The sequence below is a fragment of the Grampus griseus genome (assembly GCF_964374135.1).
Source record: "Grampus griseus genome assembly, chromosome: 3".
In the NCBI taxonomy this organism is placed as follows: Eukaryota; Metazoa; Chordata; class Mammalia; order Artiodactyla; family Delphinidae; genus Grampus; species Grampus griseus.
Window position 1 is genome coordinate 141977374 of NC_139019.1, and position 19465 is coordinate 141996838.

A 19465-nucleotide genomic window follows, 5' to 3' on the forward strand; every position below is an offset into this window, starting at 1 on the left:
TCAGATGTTTACTGGGTGATTATAAACACACTGAAGTACTGAAGGAAAGCTCCTGGGACACCATATTCGCCCTCCTCATCTTTTTAGATTTTATTTTGACTCACCATCAATTGGAATTTTTAATTCAGACTATTCTCAAGTGTTACAGCAATTTTACATAGTATATTATCAAAATTCCAAGTCTTTTGATAAGGGTAATTAAACATGCCAAGTTTGTTTCTAGAGCCCTGAGTCTGCAGTTGCTCATCCACTGGTTATGTTACTGTACTTCATTTGCTGCTTCCTGTGAAAGTATTTTATAGTGTTTGAGAGGCGTATTCACCTTTAACTCCTTGTAAGCTTAGAGAAAAAGGAACCCAATCACTGACAACCTATCCGGGTGAAATTTCCAAAGACATACCATACTTCTGAGGCTTTTTTTTTTTTTTTTTTTATTTAAAAAAAATTTTTAAACTATTTTTCTTCTAAAGAGAAGACTCCATCTTCTAGGGCTCAGGTATTGATTTTATCACTCCTTTTGCCATAATTCCATATTCCTTATACATACAAAAACACCATTGATTTTCATAAACTGGTGGCATTTTTTTTTCTGTCACTAGAAGTTTTGTTTGGAAAAAGGAGAATGGAAGCCAGTTCAGAGTAATCTATCTTTCTACATAAGTATTTCTGTGGCACTTATCACAGCAGTACCTGGGCACTCAAAAGCACTATTAGACTAAAAACACATACACTAGAGTGAAAAAAAAAATAGGTGCTAAGAAAACAGAAAGTTTAAAACATCAAGAGAAATAGAAAATAAATGTTCTTTGTTCATGGGCGACCAATGGGAGTTTAAAGAAATTCTCAGGAGCAATAAAAAATATATTCTTTGCCGACATCCATTTATTTGTTTAAAGCCTTCTAAAGGACTATTCTGGGCCTTTGATTTAGGTACAAAACACCAGTGAGACTTGTTGTGGCAAAGTAAGGACAAAATACGACACTTTTTCTGGCACTCTGGGTAGAAGACAAAGAGAAAGCAAAAAAATTACATAAAAGTAACTGGGCACCAATGAACCGCAATTGTGCTTGGAATTTTCCAGGACAGTGTTGGTTTTTCTTCCTCCCCAGTACTCAAGAAAGTGGATCTGATGCTTGTCCAGTTGAATATCCATAGACTGTAGTATCTGTAATGAGATACCCTTAGGAAATGCATTGTTTGATGGTGAAAATTGCTGAACTAACTGAAAGAGAAAGGGACTGATATAAATCAAAGTTCAAACTGACTTTGTAGCTCAAGTATCTTTTATTCCTGACCATAAATTCAGTAAAATTATAGTATTATATGCCAGAGGTCAATTAGGAGGGCAGAACAGTTTGTAGTGTTAAAGGCTATTCTATTCTTTTTAATATATAAAAAAGAAATTACTGAATAATTGCCCAATTTTGTATCAAAAATATAATATGCTGTACAATTATTATATATGAAAATTCATTTGAAAATAAGCCATTTCTCTTTGGCACATGGAATTTAGAGATTCATATTACAATTTAAGCCAACACATTGAGAAAAGGCACAGTAATGGGAAAGGAATAAATATCTAATTTACAGGAGAGTAACCACCATAAAGTTTTATTCGTATCATGGTATAATTTCTGAGTAAAAATACTTTCTGCTCCATTTCATGGTGGGTAACCTGCCTATTCTTATGATTTCCCTCCTATTTTAACAAAAACGACTCAAATTTTTTATTTGACCTCATTATATAGTCAGAAACACTGCAGATAGAAATTACATTTCAATGAGTGAAGCCATCTTCACCTCAGATTTACGTAGAAGTTGGAAAATTAAAAGTATTTTAATAAGGCTAGCAGTGATAGTTCAGGAATGAGATTTAAACTGAGCTTCTATGCCAATGAGTGCATTAACTTCATTCAAAAATAGTGTATGTAAAATGGCACACAACTGACATGAGCTGATTATGATAATGTCTTAGTGCAAATTTTTGAAAATCAGGTACTATAAAAATATACCATTAACTTTATGTTAATAAAATATTTTGCTTGATGCCTTTTAAATTATTCATTTGAAGTAGTCTAAAAATATAAAAGAACTCTTATTATCATTCAATTTACATGATTACTTTTAAGTTCACTTTTTTGGTTTAACATAAACAGAGTGTAAAATTCACATCAAGCTTTTGGTATTTAAAATGTGTAATTTTTATGCAAAAATTGGATGCTGTGTTACATTTTTAAGGTTGTCATTAGTATAAATATAATTTTGACTTCTGATTTGAAACAATTTAACCCTTAGGAGAAATTATCATGTTTCCCAGGTTGACTCATTATTGCTGCTTTGATTATAGATGAATTCCTTTGTAAAAACACTTTTTAAAGAATCTAAGCACTGACTTGTAGCCCCAGGGGTTTCCACAGATGCATTTGAAGAAACGATAGAAATTATCAGAAAAAGAGGATCTTTTTTCTTCCAAAAAGCTCAGCTTTGATTCTAAATGTTAAAGAAAAAAAAAACAAAAAGACTATTATGTGCCCAGGATTGTGCTTGGCTGTTGATGGGTTTGCACAGGACGACAGCACCCTAGCTGCCTCACATGGCTTACAGTAAAATGGAAATTCCTACCATCACATACAACCATTGTAGCATAGTACTCAGCACATAATGCTACCCAGAAAGGTGGATTTACATAGTCAAAAAAATAGTAATAAAAGACAGTAAAATTGGGTAAGAATTGTAAATACAGTGGGGCTTAAGTAGAAGGGATGTGATCTAGATTTTTAGAGAGGAGAAGATGTAGTCCTTCAAATAAGAGAGGAATTTGAACGAAGTATTAGATTTGTCCTCTTTAGAATATGTAGAGCATACCAAAGCCTAGTTCTGTTCACAGTATAAATAATTAAAAATTTACATTTACATATACGTGTATATATACTTCAGCCCACATGCAAATATAAAAGTAGTTATATAAATCATTACTTCAAGCCATACGAAATTCTAAATATATGTAGATACTTGAAAAAAGTTCTCCCAATGCCAGACAATGGCTCACTTATTTCGAAAGGTGTTTTAAAACTCTATTCTTGGGAAAGAAAAGAGAACGGAAGAAAAAGGAAGTAGGAATTTGATTTGTATGTGCTATAGATCAGCTGGATGCTTCTTTCTCCTATGGGCCCAAGTTGTGATCGCTTCATTCCTACATATTTAAGAGAATGAGGCTCCGTTGCGTATCACTGCAAGCAAACTTGCCATCAGTTATAACCCTTGGCACAAGCATGAGTTTCTGACTTTTGCATGGCTCAGTACAACCCTGTCTTCCAAGAACAGTACTAATTTGACATGACTGGACAAGGCACCGAGTAAGGTTCCCAGAAGTTTGGTAGTATTTGTAGAATGAGAATATCTTATCCTTTCAAAATTGTGAGGAACCTTACAAGCTAATCATCTGCCCTCCCACCCAACTGAATATTATTTCAACATCCTCCTCCAAGCTTAGCATGTCTGTTCTTTCTTCTTTTCATGAAAGAGTTCCCGAATTATCTTCCATATTCCTCATCTTCATTAGGGCACGTTCAGGTTTCTTTTTTTCCTTATAAAGCATGTTTATTGATGCTACCATACAGCATCAGATGATACAGTGGTAAAACACACGCACGCACACATCACCTGACTCTACCCTCAAGAAATTTATATTCAAGCGGGGGCAGGTAAACATGATTCAAAGAACAACACAAATACATAATTGTGAACTGTGTTAAGCATAAAAAAGGAGATCACTCAAAACCAAAACAGAATATCCAGAATGCTACATAAATTCTAGATCGGATCTGACCTGCACGAAAACAGAGAAGCTATGACTGACCTTGATCTAAATTCTACATGATACTGCAGGCAAAAAGATTGCTTTAGCGGGCTCATTTTGAGTTTGTGGTTAACACGAACCTCTGCGTCTTTTTCAAATGTATTTCTGTCATATCAACTTTCCAGTGCCCTGTACTTGCATCACTGAATGTAAAATTCCATCATCTTGGTTTTGGCCCATGGGTCTAACATGAATCATAATTAAAGCATCCAACATGTGAAGTAAACTTTTGGATCAACTGAAAATATGATAAACATCATTCAGTGACTTCAATAAAGCCTAAGACAAAGGCAAAACCCTGAGGTATACTTTGAAGACTTCTCTAAGTTGATATACTGATACATATACAAGGCTTTTCAATACCTCACCATCTGTAGTACACAGTTGTTTTTCGTGCTAATATCCATCTCTCCTTCCTCTGGCAGTGTATTTCCTTGAGAGCCATTCTTCTGCCATTTTCACTCTATGTGATTTTGAGGGCTCAGTCTGTCCCTGGTTCTCAGGGTGTCATGTGACCAAACTTGGTCCATGAGAATATTAACTTCTACTGGCTACAGAAATAGGAACATAATCCAAGTCATTCTAGGGAGATTAAAGTCTTGAACTTTTGTAGAATCGTTGGGAAGAGAGACTCTCTTACTGGAACTGAAACTGGGAAGACTTAAGGCTGGAATTGCCAGGAGTCACCATATGGACAGGACCTAGTTAAGCATTCTACTAGATGAAAGTGGAGCCTAGAGATAAAGAGAACGAGACCAAACCCACATCTAGCTGTTCTAGAGTCAAAGCCAGGTCTTGACTGTGCTGTTACATAAGCCATAATATGAACTCTTCGGCTTCAGCCAGTTTGCATTAGGTTTCTGTCATTTGCCAAGTGTTCCAACTGATACACCATATTATTATCTAGTCCACATTTCCCTTTGGTGACAAGAATATCATGGGAGTCTTTGTCATCTGTCTTATTGAAATCTATGTATAGAATCTCTACAATACTTTATATGCTGGTGAGTCTAGTAACCCTTTTGTCAAAGGAAATTAGATTTGTTTGTTTGTAGTAAATTTATGCTGGTTCACAGTGATCATCTCTTTTCTAAAGCCATCTGGTTAATAATCCACTACAGAAGCTTAACTAGTTTAGAAGACAAATTTTCACTTGCTCTATGCGTCACTAACCATGGAATAATAAGTATTTTTTTCCTCTGATCTTTTGGACATTTTTTTCTAAAGTCTCAGGCACATGATTCCCAAAGTTTTTGAGTATGAGCACCTTTTTAAAATACCAAAATATATCTCAGACCTCCAGAGTCTTGTGGTTCTGCTTTTTAAGTTACTGTTTATTTAAAAAATACATAAAGGCAAAAAATTATTATGAGTCTGTCAGTTTTAAGTGAAATTCTGTTTTATCAATCACAGCATCTCTCAACAATTGACAAATTATCCTACTTAAATATAGGAAATATTGCTTATTCAATCTGTGAATAAATCTGTGTATAAATGACTTCCCAATTTCTTTCAGTCTGGCCACAGGAATAAGTGAGCCAGATGGGGAAAGTCCTGTTATAGCATATATGTTTGACGATGCCTAACATTTTATCCCTGGCCCTTTTCAAATACATGCAAGACCCCGAGGTCCCTCTCTTCTAGAATCAACGTCACTACTCCTGTGAACCTCTGTGGAGGGCGCACTTTTGACTCTGCTAAATAGAAGTCTTGGAATGAAAAGTGATGACCTGATGAGGAAGAACATTTGGGCTCTCAAACCCACAAAGAGGCTGGGGCATGAGCTGACCCCAGAAAAACTTCACTTAGAACCCGAAAGTGGGGTTGGACATGGGGCAGTTTCCTTGGCTGTCTCTAGCACAGAAAAACAGAGGAACTATATACTCCCAATACTCTCAGGGGATAATTACCCGACAGACTGACCCTAATGAAAAAAGCATTGCACAGCACCTTCTTAAAAGCTTTTGGTATGTGCTTTTTTAGTAGTGGTACTCAAACACAGACAACTGATAATGCCCCAGTTTTCTTTCTACCCGCTTTAGGCAGTGTATTTTTTTAAAAAATTTATTTATATTTATTTATTTATTTTTGGCTGTGTTGGGTCTTTGCTGCTGCGTGCAGCCTTTCTCTAGTTGCGGTGAGCGGGGGCTACTTTTCATTGCGGTGTGCGGGCTTCTCATTGCAGTGGCTTCTCTTGTTGCGGAGCACGGGCTCTAGGTGCGCAGGCTTCAGTAGTTGTGGCACGTGGGCTCAGTAGTTGTGGCTTCCAGGCTCTAGAGCACAGGCTCAGTAGTTGTGGCACATGGGCTTAGTTGCTCCACGGCATGTGGGATCTTCCCAGATCAGGGATTGAACCCGTGTCCCCTGCATTGGAAGGTGGATTCTCAACCACTTTGCCACCAGGGAAGTCCCTAGGCAGTGTATTTTTTAAAATGAGGTTAAGCAAACTGCAGTTTAAGGGGGAACACGTTTATTTTGACCTCAGTAAACATTGTCATTTGGGCATATCACCGTTATGGTTGACACAACCTTGACATTGTGACACATTAGTTCAAAAAAAAAGACTTTTTCAGAATAAGATCTTTTAATACCAGGCAACAGTGTTTTCTTTAAACATATTGCTACTGTTGTTGTCGTTGGGAGTTCCCACCTGTAAAAGGTTGCGGGCTAGACTCTGACACTCTGTAACTCCTGGTGGGTAATTAGTGCCTTGGATGTCAAACCTTGCTTTTTCCCCCCCACATAGTGGTGAGATTCACACTTTGTCCGGTCTCTGCCTTAAGTTTTGAGAACACAGTTCACAGTGGACACAAAGCTGATAAACATATCCAGTGTCTCCACGTGGCCAGTGATGGAAATCTTGTCAGAGGTTGTCTCCAAACACCAAGGCATAAACTACTTGAATGAAGAGTTTTTTGTAGTGCATAGTTTTAAGAGATGCAGCACATGAAGTTGAAGGATTTCGGAGAGTGGTCCTCCTAATGTCTGGGTTAATGTGAATGAATAGCTGAAGAGCTGCCGTATTTGGGTTAAAATACCTTTGTAAGTGGCTAATTGTTTGAAACCTGGGTAGCAAATGTATAGTTCTCAGTGATAATGAACAGTACAAATATAATGCCAGATCTCTTATTTTTATTTTTCCCAAATATTCTTCTAGAGAAGCAGTTAGTTGCTTGACTCAGATTTGAGGTATAACTATCATTCCACAAATATCCCAGCAGCTTGAGACTTTGACACCTGATGCCTAAATCACTGAAACCATCCTCCAAGTAGTCTTCTTGTCTCTGATCCACTTTCCTTTTTTCCCCTCAGAATAATCTTCATAAAATACTCTTAGAGCACATATTCTTTCCGTTATTCTGCATTTGCATTTCAGGTCTACAGACTAAGAGGAAATAAAGAGCCTGCAGTATGCTGGTTATTACAAATCTGAAATTTAAAGCGATGGAGAAAATGTTCCTTACTTTTTGTGGTGTTTTTATACCCTAGCTTACCTTCTTTCTTCAGTCTGGCGGATGATGTACGTTGTAGGTATAGGACAACACAATGAAAAACAGGGTGACAGAGTAGAAAGATCATGATTCAGGACAGTTTCAGAAAAGTTTATCTCTGAAGAGTCAAATAGTAAATGTTTTAGGCTTTGCAGACCAGATATTCTCTGTTGCAACTACTCAACTCTGCTATTGTGGCATGGAAGCAGCCATAGACAATACCTAAACAAATGTGCCTCGTGTTCCAATAAAATTGTATTTATGGACACAGTAATTGGAATTTCATATAATTTTCATGTCTCCTGAAATATTCTTCCTTTGATTTTTTTTCAACCATTTAAAAATGTAAAAACCATTCTTAGCTCATGAGCCATACAGAAACAGGCTGTGGGCCAGCTTTGGCTTACAGGCTAGAGTTTGCCAACCCCTTGTTTAGGAAAGAGATTGATTTGGTTATGGATCCAGGCTCTACCATGTAGATAACCCTAGATACAGGTGATCTAGCTTCTCTGGACATTAGTTTAATTGTTTAGGTGTGTGTGTGTGTGTGTGTGTGTGTGTGTGTACACATGCATGAGAGAGTCTATTTGCAGGGGTATGTGATATTTGATGAGTAAGCAAGTGAAACAAATGACATGGTCTTGATCTTGGAAGGACTCAAGAATTATGACATGCCTCTGCTTTGGGAAATCAGATAACACATCTCTCATATGTAACTTTAAGAGCATTGTTATTTAATATGTACTCAATAATTACTGCTGATGTGGAAAAGACTAGATTTCATCTCTCTACTCTCTTAAGCTGTGAGGTGAAACAGTTTTGATTCAAATTCTACTGCATGGACCTGGAAAATTTTCTGAAATTCTTTGAGTTTTCAGTACTTCATCTTAATATGGAAACAATAATGATCTCTGCCATATAGGGTTGCTGTGAAAATTATGTGAAATAATTCATGTAAAATGCTTAGACAGTACCTATCCCTTAAGGATGACTCAATAATTAGAAAGTTGTTATTAGCAATAATACTAATATTAATATATTTAAAAGGCTTCAGAGAACCTACTGGATAAAGTACAAGTTACACAACTTTATTCCAACTGTCTGATCAACTGGCTATCCTAATTTTTCAAAATTCTCCATTCCATGTGCCACATACTTCCCTATTGCCTGTTTTACTTTATCCTACTCACAACTGGCTTATTCTGACTTGCATGTCTTTGCTCATGAGCTTTCTCTTATCTGAAAGTTATTGCCCTAACTTTTCTTTAGTCATTTGCTGTCAGAACCTCCACATTCTTCTCAATAGGATCATCCCTAAGAACTCTAGACTCATTCATTTTTCCTTCACCATTAATACCAATACTACTTTGGCAGTGTCTAATATAATTTTGCACCTAACTGTATGTGATCTTTTATTCTGTATTTCTCTCATATTTATAAGTCTATAAGTCTAATCTTGGGAACTAGATCGTGATCACCTGTAAAGGAAGAAATGGTGAGATCCACTTGCTCTGTATTCCCCATCCCCCCTTCTCTCTAAAATACCCTATACCTTTGATGATCTATCTGCTGACTGATGTTGTCACTTGAGTAGACTAAGTCTACACTATTCCCAATTCTGAATCTACCCTGATCCGAATCCTATAGTAAAGACCTCCATATAATGGAATATTCTCTATCCACTGGAGGTTGTAATCCACTGCCTATTTTTCCTCTTGCTTACTTACCTGTAATATCACTGCTTGAGCTCAGCTGTTTCTGCTGCTTCTGGTGGCAGAGATACATTTTACTTTTAAAATCAGTTTATCTTGTTGAAATTTTAAGCAAATTTTGAATGTCATGCCAAGTATAATGTATCCTTTTTAAAATGTTGAGTCTTTAGGTTCCCTTTGGAATATTTCATGAGGATTCTGAATTTCACCATATGATGCCTGATTTTTTTCACTGGAGTTTATTAGGAGCGCAATTAATTGCGATTCATTGAGTAGCATTTGGCAAGACTAGATGAGGTCATTAAAACAAGATTTTGCGCTTCTGGACACATTGTCTTTTGTTGCATTGGAGATTAGGGAGAGGTAAATTTTCTTTTCCTCTCTTGCCTTTTTTTGCCTTAATATTGTATTGATGTATGCATTTTTTTTTTTTTTTTAATTCAGAAGGAGAGGAAAAAGACAAAGGGTGGGACCTGAGAGAAAGGTAAATATGATGACATTGTTACTTTCTGCCAGTGTAGTATCCCTTCTTCTCAGTGCCTCTGACCAAGGAGATTCCAATCAAATGCCCTTCCAAGCTTGTGATTTCCTCTATCCCATCAGCCGCAGGATGCACGGTGGGTAACGTTTGATGCTGCTCTGCCCTGCAGACTAGACCTTCTGGTTTGACAATTCCACAGCCCCATGCGAAGAGGAAAGGGAAAGCTGCCTTGGTATCGAGTTGTAGAGTGAAGAGAATGGGAAGAGACTTAAATGAAAAAAATTATTTGCCAGCTCATCTCTTGGCCTTCTCCTATCCCCTTCAGCAGGAGAAGATATCAAAGCGCTGAAATTTAAAACAATAGGAAAGGCAAGTCCTGCATCTTCTTGAATAAATCCAGTTCCCCTGAGCACTGGAGAGAATGCCATTAAACCCCAAATTGGTCAGAAAGACTGGGCATCTTTCTGGGAGCTCTGAGAAAGCAAAAGAAATGAAAAGGAAAGCATATAATAAAAGCAAGAAGGAAAAACATTTTTCAGCTATAGCTGTATCCTACCCTGCTTTATCCTTTAGTTTGGGCAGCAATCGCAGACCCATATGCTAAGCAGTGGAAGACATTTTTCAGAAGCATTTGTCTCTTTGGGAGGCTTCTAAGCTTGTTTTATTGGCAACTATGAAACCACCACTGGGTCTGTCATGTGGTTATCCTACAGATGGTTTGCATGGGTGGCTTGTTTCTACTGAATGAAATTTCCCTTTGGACTCCGGTTTGGATTTAAGAAATTCATGCACTATTTAGTCTTTACTTTCTTTTGGTAAAATTCTCACACTGTTTCACCTGTAGACCCATTGTCTTTGGAGCTTTTGATGGCTAAGAAGGAAGTAGCATGGCAGAAGCCTAGTCAAATAGCACTGATGCAAAGGAACAATCTCTGAAGCTTCATCAGCCGTCATGGTCAATTCCAGTTTGGATGGGCGGCAGGTAGTCTGGCAGTTTTCTCGGCGCATACAGAAAGCAGCGTCCACTGGAAGCTCAAAAAAAATCTTACAGAATTTCACCTAAAGACAGGCGGCAATCTTTTATTACACATGTGGGTTTGAGTTTTATTTTTTCTTCTTCTCTTCTCCAAAACAATCACAGTTACACATACAATTCATGGCAGGGACATTTATGGGTACCTAAGAGAGAGCAGTCCTTTCAGATACATTCATTTCAGTATTACCACTTTAAAAATAGAATGCAGAAGTATATAATGCATCATTCTAGTTTGCAGAGGAAAAAAGTTGCACTGTAACTTTTTGAAGACTTTGGTTTCATTTTCACTTCTTCAGTTGCCAAAAAAATTTAAACTGATTGTGCTTTTCACAGGGCCAAAGAGGTAACTGACTGGTATGTCATGACATTGGCTTTTTTGGGTTATGCGGAAATGGGTCTGAATGGCTACACAACTGCTCACTGGTGGGTGGACTCTGGTACGTTACTTATCATTTCTAAATCTCTTTTTCCATCTGTAAAATGGGATAGCATGGCCTTACTCAGGGTTGACGTGAAGATTAAATAATACAACATGCAAAATCTTAGCAAAGGGTTGTCACTTAATAAACTCAGTTATTGCTTATTGAGTACTCTCTCTTTGCTAGGCTCTGCTTTTTGCACTTTACATGTTTTAACTCAGCTAATTTTCATAACAACCTTACATGCTAAGCAATATTATAACCCCCTGCTCAACTGGGAAAACTAAGGCAGAAAAAGGTTAACTTTCCCAAGGAAGCAAAGGGAGTAATTAGTGGCAGTGGAATTTGCTCCCATACTCTTAATCACTACTCCATTTTTGGCTCTCCATGTAGTATATAGATGACCAAAGAATTTTAATTCTCCTTGCCACCAACTTTATGAACCTTTATTTCCCTTACCTGTAAAACTGATGTGATTAGAACACTGGCTTTTAAAAGAGGTAGGAAACACCTTGAAATTGGACACGGCTGGACCCAGTCCTATGAAGATTCCGATTTTGTAGTATTTATTTATTTCTAGTCTTGGAATGTGAATTTTTCTGATGCAGAGGTCATTCTGATGCAAAGCACCAGAAAGGTAATCAGGGTAGAAAAAGTCATACTAACCAGGAAAACATTCTTAACTTTCTGTTGTCTGAAATTTTACATCAATCCACATGCAGAGGAAAGTCTCCGTTTTTGAAAATGGTAACATATATCTCCTCTCAGAGGGTAACTAGAGTCAAGATATGGCTATAATTTTTGCCGCTCCAAGGTTTCACCACCTGTTTCTCCTTTGTAAGTGACCTTTGGACTTTTATTCACGTGGAGGTGTCATGCTTTTTTGTAGTTGAAACAATTCTCATTTCAGGAATGTGTTTGGCAGTAGCCTCCCCCCTTCTTACATGGCAGTAGTACAATAGAGGCTTTTAAGCTACTCTTAACAGAATTACCCCATGCTGTTTTCTTTTTCTGATATGTCTTTGCCTTTAGTTCATTTTTAGTACTTATGAAAGATTGCATGTTTTTTATAAGCATTCATCTGCACCAAGCGTAAGTTGTAATCAAATTCCTTAATATTAATAAATGGCAGATGGAATTTTTTATGGCATGGGAAGAAAAAAACGAATTTAAGTTCACTGTGCTGCTAAACATTAATCTAAATGGATCTCTTTCTTATTATATCAACCAGCTTACCATCTTTACAGATGCATGTGCCCATTCTAACTTGAAGTAGCTGGGTAACATCTGCTGACCCAGAAATGTCCTTAGGCAATGAGTGTGCCTGTGTATGCATGTGTGCACATGCACACTCCTTGTTATCTGAGAACATCTATAGATTAAAAATAAGACATATTAGAAAAAATCATTGTGAAACTTATACACTGAGAGCATCTGAAGATTTGATATCTGGCATCATCAGGAAAGCAAAACCGACAAACGATTGTCTTTTTAAAATGATCCCTTGCATAGAAAAAAAGAGAAGCAAGGCTTTTGTTGTTTTTTTGTTTGTTTGTTTTGTGGTACGCAGGCCTCTCACTGTTGGGGCCTCTCCCGTTGCGGAGCACAGGCTCCGGACTCACAGGCTCAGCGGCCATGGCTCCCGGGCCCAGCCGCTCCACGGCATGCGGGATCTTCCCGGACCAGGGCATGAACCCGTGTCCCCTGCATTGGCATGCAGACTCTCAGCCACTGCGCCACCAGGGAGGCCCCTAGGCTTTTGCATGTTTGTTTTCTATTCTTTGCTCCATTTTTTATTAGGTCCTATTTGACTTACTCAGATCTGCTTTTAGATTTAACAAATCAACAGCAACAACAATAGCAGTGACAAACAAAACAAAAACCAAATATGATAAACTCATTACGCATTAAAGTACAAATGATTCATATGGGATACTTATAAAGGGAAGCAAGTCTTGAGCCGAATACAAGACAATTTTTTAAATGGTTAAATGAGTGCGTATTACCATGTCACAGTCACAGTTCTAAATGATTTAGTGTGTATTATTTAACTATCACAGCAATCCTATGAGATGGGGGCTATTATTGCTGTTCCCACTTTGCAGATGAAGAAACTGAGTCTCAGAGATGTTAAGCAACTCATCTTAAGTCACTCAGCTAGAAATGATGGATCCAAGATTTAATCTGACCCCATAGCTTGAGCTCTTTGTCAACACTGGCACAGCTTTCCAGTTGGGTGAACCAATAGGTCAGAGGTCCAAATATCCAACTGTTAGAAGTAAAATGTTGTTGCTTAGACTAAAATGAAAACATGGGACCACTGTTCAGCTGCTATGAAAATCAAGTTGCTCAGCCATGAAGTTGAGAGTCATGGGAGAAGCAAGAAAAAAACACAGAATGGAGAAGGCAAAAGAAAAATGGAAAAGAGAGGCTACAGAAAACAGAAGTAGCCATGCAGAGGCAAATGAGCTTGCCAGTCTGAAGAGTAGAGAAGAATGCTAGCTTCAAGGAAAGAGAAGACAGCCCTTTAACAAGCAGCTTAAATCTCCACACCCCCGCAGGGCACTAGGGTGCCACATTAAAAATACATCTGTCATTGGACAACTCTACAGTGGGAGCAGGTCCTGGGACATTTAAGGAAAGGACTAGCCAGTTCCTGCTTCCTGCCTTAGCCTCTGAGGGTATGACTCCTTTTTACCTCATCCCACTTTGTGCTAATCAGGACAGATGAAGGAAAGGCTTATTTGGGAATGAGATGAAGTCATTCACTCTGCTGCAATAGAAAGCTAAACTGTGTTACAGTAGAACATACAAGTTATAACATAAAACACAGAAAGTCTGTATGCATCCCTAAGTGTGTACTCCAGACTTGAAGGAAGATCATAGAATACCCTTCTAAGAAAACTCATTTTATCTTTGAACAAACTGAGGCAGAGTACCTGGTATATAGTTGACTCTCAGTAGATGAGAGAGACAAAGAAGGAAGAAATAAAGAGTGATGGCAAGGAAGAAGGAGGTGGGGAGAGGAAAGGAGGCCGAACATGTGCATAAATGACTAGTTATGTGAGCATTGTATCTTCATTAACTTAGGTGCTTTTTTTTTTTTTTTTTTTTTTACTTAATTACTTTATTTTTTGGCCGCACTGCACAGCATGTGGAACTTCCCTGACCAGGGATTGAACCCGTGCCCCCTGCTGTGGAAATGAAGAGCCTTGACCACGGGACCTCCAGGGAAATGCTAGGTGCTTTTTTTTTTTTTTTTTTTTTTTTTTGTGTGTGTGGTACTTGGGCCTCTCACTGTTGTGGCCTCTCCCATTGCAGAGCACAGGCTCCGGACACGCAGGCTCAGCGGCCATGGCTCACGGGCCCAGCCGCTCCGCGGCATGTGTGATCTTCCCGGACCGGGGCACGAACCCGCGTCCCCTGCATCGGCAGGCGGAGTCTCAACCACTGTGCCACCAGGAAAGTCCCTAGGTGCTTTTTAATGAGACATGATAGGCAGCCAAATGCAACCGGTTGAAATAAACCGATAACTCATAGAGTCACAAAACCATTTAATGGGTATTTTAGAGGAAAGACTTCTCAACTGAACCAGTGCTTAAACAGTTTTAAATGGCTGATTAAACCCATCTATTTTATTTTAAACTAGTGAAACTGAACCTCAGTTAGTCTTCCATAAATCCTAGATTTCTGTAAATGTGATAAGTAATTGGGAGTTATCATCATCCCAAAGCTTTCTAATGTGCCAAATATTTAACAGAGTGAGTTAGAATATATTTTTCTGGCCAATTCATTGATCTTTCGGTACATTCAATGAGTAATCCTTTCAAAATGGCAGACTTACCTGAAGAGAGTAAAGCTAATCTGTCATACAAAATAGAGTTTACTGTGAGGGAGCAGAGATGGTGTCCTGCCTTTCTTTTCTTTAATCCTTCTTCATAGGTATTGCTATTGGTATTCATTCGATCTAACCACAGTGCCCGAATCTTATTCACAGCATTAAGGTGTACTATATTGTAAGAATGTTGAAGTCTACTGTGACTTTAAAGGTTAAATAATTCTTTTTCTTATACCCTAATCTCCTTGAAGATTCTAGAGTCCTTTTTAAAAATTTGTTAATATACATTCTATCTCTATGTTAACAACTTCTGGTTATAAACAATATGCAGGTTTGGGATTATCCCTTTTTTAAAACTCTCTTGATGGTGCTGGATTTTTGATGCTTCGTCCCCACCAGTAGATTCACTGTGAGTCAGAAAGACATATAAGTGGAGACTTACAAAGAGAGACATTTTACTCCTTGTGTTACTAATGCAGAAATCCTACACTATGCTCTGACTCCTGTTGATAAGGCAAAGAAAAAGGGGAGCACCGTGCAACAAGATCATTTTCTAGAGGAGAAGACAATTGCTTGGGAAATTAATATTTTGAGCTTTGATTCCCTAATATGTTTTGTACAAAGTTGGCTGTATTGTCTTTCCACAAGTCTGACACATGAATACCATTTTCTCCATTTTTTAAGAAAGATGCAAATATCCTAAGTAAAGTTGGCTGACACCAAAGGATTTTTTTCAAGAAGATAAATCCTTAGTTTAGGGGTTTTGTTCTTTTAACTCTGCAACCCACTGGGTCTTACACCTGTGAAACAGTACCATGACTGATGATTGTAATAGATGCCTGATGCTATCAAAATGTAAACCCTTATCTAGAGTTTGATACTAAAGAAGGCAGAAAGGCCTGCAACAATTTTAGAAAGAGTTCTGCTCCTCAGTAATTAACAATTTTATTTTTTAAACTTATTTTATTATTTTATTTATTTATTTTTTTGGCCACACTGTGTGGCTTGCGGGATCTTAGCTTCCCCACCAGAGATTGAACCCGCGCCCTTGGCAGTGAAAGCATGGAATCCTAACCACTGGACCCCCAGGGAATTCCCAACAATTAACAACTTTAAAATTTGGTTCCCTTAAGTGTTATATTAACTGTGTGGGAAAATTCAATTATCTGCAACAACTTTTGATGCCCAATAAGCCAGTGTCTTGCTCCTGAAGTAAATAATCCATTCTAGACATAGTGTATAGAATTAAATCTGGGGTACGTTTCAAAGTTTCAGTCCTGGCTTTCGCCATTTCCAAGTGCTGTGACCTTCAGCAAGTTACTCAGACTCTCTAAATCTCAGTTTTCTCATGTAGAAAATGGGAATATTAAGGCCTGTCTCACAGTGTTGAGGAATGTGCATTGAATATGACACAGTAGACATCCTTAATAAATGGCAGATATTTTTACTTTAAATATTTCACTTTAAATGTATTTGGAAGGAATATGTTGAGTTTCTCAACAGTAATTAATGGCACTGTATTTTCCAACAACTTTGAAGTCATGCCCTCTAAATATAATTAGATGAAATTCTCAGCACAAAGGTCTAAGTTCATCAATAGTCGTTAGTCCCGCTGTGTCCCTGCATGATCTCCAGCAGTCCAAAGAGTCTCCACAGACCAAATTGCTGGAAGATTATATTCTGTAGTCAAATGGTGTGCAGGTCACCTTACTGTTCCCTGCCTAGGCCATGTCAGGGCCATGCACACACAGCCTCAATCTATCAGGCTAGACCTAAAGAAAGGACCTAAAGTGTTTGTAACCAATAAATGAGCAATAGGAAGTTTCCATTTAATAAACACATACTGTGGGTTCTAAATAAGAAAGTTTTAGGTTGAAGTCTTGACTCTGCCTTCATTAGCTGGATGACCTTGGTATGCTTTCTTTTGCTCTTTTTAAATATGTGGATGACAGTATATTCACTTCAGAGGGCTTAAATTGAATAGTGAATGTTAAGGGTATTTAGTACATTGTTAGCTTCTTTTGGAACCTCCTCCTTCTTTTGCCCTCATGATATCTTCTGGGTTTCCTCCAGCCTCACAGCCTGCTCCTTCTCAGTCTCCCTGCCAGCCCCCTGCCCTGCTTTACAAGAAATGGAGTGCCTGCAGGCTCCGACGGTGGTCCTTCTACCTACATACTTGCCCTAGGCATCCTCATCCCATCCCACATCTTAAAGCGCCACCTAAATTGTCTATGAAAGCTCTAACTTCCAACTTATGAACACTGCTGCAGTAGTTTAAATTGGCCAGAATTTTACAGAAAGGGTCAAATTAGCATAAAATCAACATCTGTCTGACACTGAAATCCAGCTATTGTAAAAATGCAAGAGGGAGAGAGAAAAAAATGGATGATTTAGTACCAGTCACCCAAGTATCAACTTCCAAACAACAAAAAGAGAAGGAAACATTGGAGTGTTTAGTTGACTTGCTTGAGCCAAAGAAATCATGCAGTTTTTCCATATGATAGTGCAGCTTATCCTTTAATTAAAAATTTAAAAAAAACAGTTTTTGAAGGTTAAGAGTTCTATCTAAAACTTCACATCATTTTCAAGGAAAATTAATGAAAATTATTAATTGTTATAGCTCATTTATAAGAAACTCGATGAGAACATTATGAAGAATTAGTGAAATTATGATCAGATGGAATAATTAAAGATCAATTGTGAAATAATCACATAATTCTAGCTATACGCTGTATTGCTCTTCATTAATCAAAGATAATCTGGAATTGCAATACTTAATTAAATGCAGAAAAGTGTTTGTGTGTTCTGGCTGTGAAAGGAGATAATTGGAGAGTACAGAAGCTGTACAGTTATCAGCTTTTGCTGATTTTTGGAGTCTAGAAATATAAATTCTGCAGTGTGGGGGGCTGATCATTTTGTGGACTGGGGAAATCTGACCTACTGTAGATATTCCTGTTTTCAATGAGGTAATACTCGTCTCTTAATCCTGAAAAAAAAAGGGCTTTTAATTCATCAATAAGAAGAAAGTAATGCACCTAATTTTGGCAGATGTATTAGATCTCAAAGGCCCATGGACAAATTCCATCTCACTTTGTTTTCTTCTCTGCCAAATTAGCAATCTACTGGCTAAAATCCTCAGTGTTCCTTGAAAGAGAAAGTAATTCATTCTTTCTCCCATTTGTAAAATAAGGTCATGTATAATTCTCCTATCGATCTTTATTTCTCTGTAGGAACTACAGTGAAGTCACACATCAATTTCAAATGCAATTTTTAAAAGTTTTATTAAGTTAGAATTTACATACAGTAAAATGCACCTATTTAAGATATGTATCAATGACTTTTGACAAATATATATACCCATGATATCACCGTGACAATCAAGATATGAAACATTTCATTCACTCCAGAAATGTCCTTGTGCCCCATGCCAGTCGATTCCTACTCCCATCTTTGGTACAAGGCAACCACTGTTCTGCTTGTCTCATAATATAGATTACATACGTCTTTTCTAGAATTTTATCTAAGTGGAAGTATACAATATGTACTTTTTTTAGGTCTGACTTATTTTGCTTGGCATGATATTTTTGAGATTCATTCCTCCTAACTCATCCCTTTTTTATTCCTCTTAACTCTTTTTTTTTAATTCATTGGATGAATATGCCACAATTTACTTATTAACTTTTAATAGAGGTTTGGTTTATTTTCAATTTTGAGCTATTATGCAAAAAGCTACTCTGAACCCTTGTGTATAAGTCTTTTGTTTGGTCATATTGCAAATCACTTTTCATATTGTTTTATTTCAATTGTTCATTCTTGTTCACTGTATCAGCCAACTAAAAATAAATTTCCAAAATATCTCCAGGATGGAGGAAGATTGCTTTCCATGCTGCATGTGGAAATATAGTCAAATATAGAAATGTCTTCTTTTTGTAAAGAAAAGACTTACATACGTCATTTCCTTTCTTCTTTGCATCGTGCTTTTGCAATAAGTAGGGAAGATACTATTACTGCTCTTAACTTACAAATTTGTCAGTTGGGTCTTAGAGGAGTTAAATGATTTACTGAACACCACCCAGTTGATAAGTGCTACCATCAAAACCAGAACCTGCATTGCAAGTTCTCAATCTGGTGCACTTTCCACTCTGCCATGTAGATTTTTCTTTTTTTTTTTTACTTCCTTCAACACATAATTTTTAAGTTCCTTCTGCTTACCTAACACTGTGTTAGAGTATAGGGAGTCGCATAACAACAACTACAAAAATCCATGTGTTCTCTCGAGGCATTTGTTAAATTGAGAAGACAATACATGTACATGAGAGAAATAGAGTGCATTTATAAGGCAATTAGTTAAGGTTGTTAGAAACTTGCATTCTGTGCTGCATTGAAAACAGGTGATGAATTAATAAATCACTAAATAAAGGGGTAGGGAATTATCAGGAAGAGGTTCATTAAGTAAGTGAATTTTCTCCTAGACATTGAAAACCAAAAAGTATGGATTGAGATAGAAGAGGTAAGCAGAAAAGCCAAGTATGTATGTCTATGTGATGAGGAAGAATTTGGAATCAGTGGGACTGAGAGGATTTACTTTCAGATTGAACCCGTAGGGTGGGGCGAGTTGAATGTCAAGT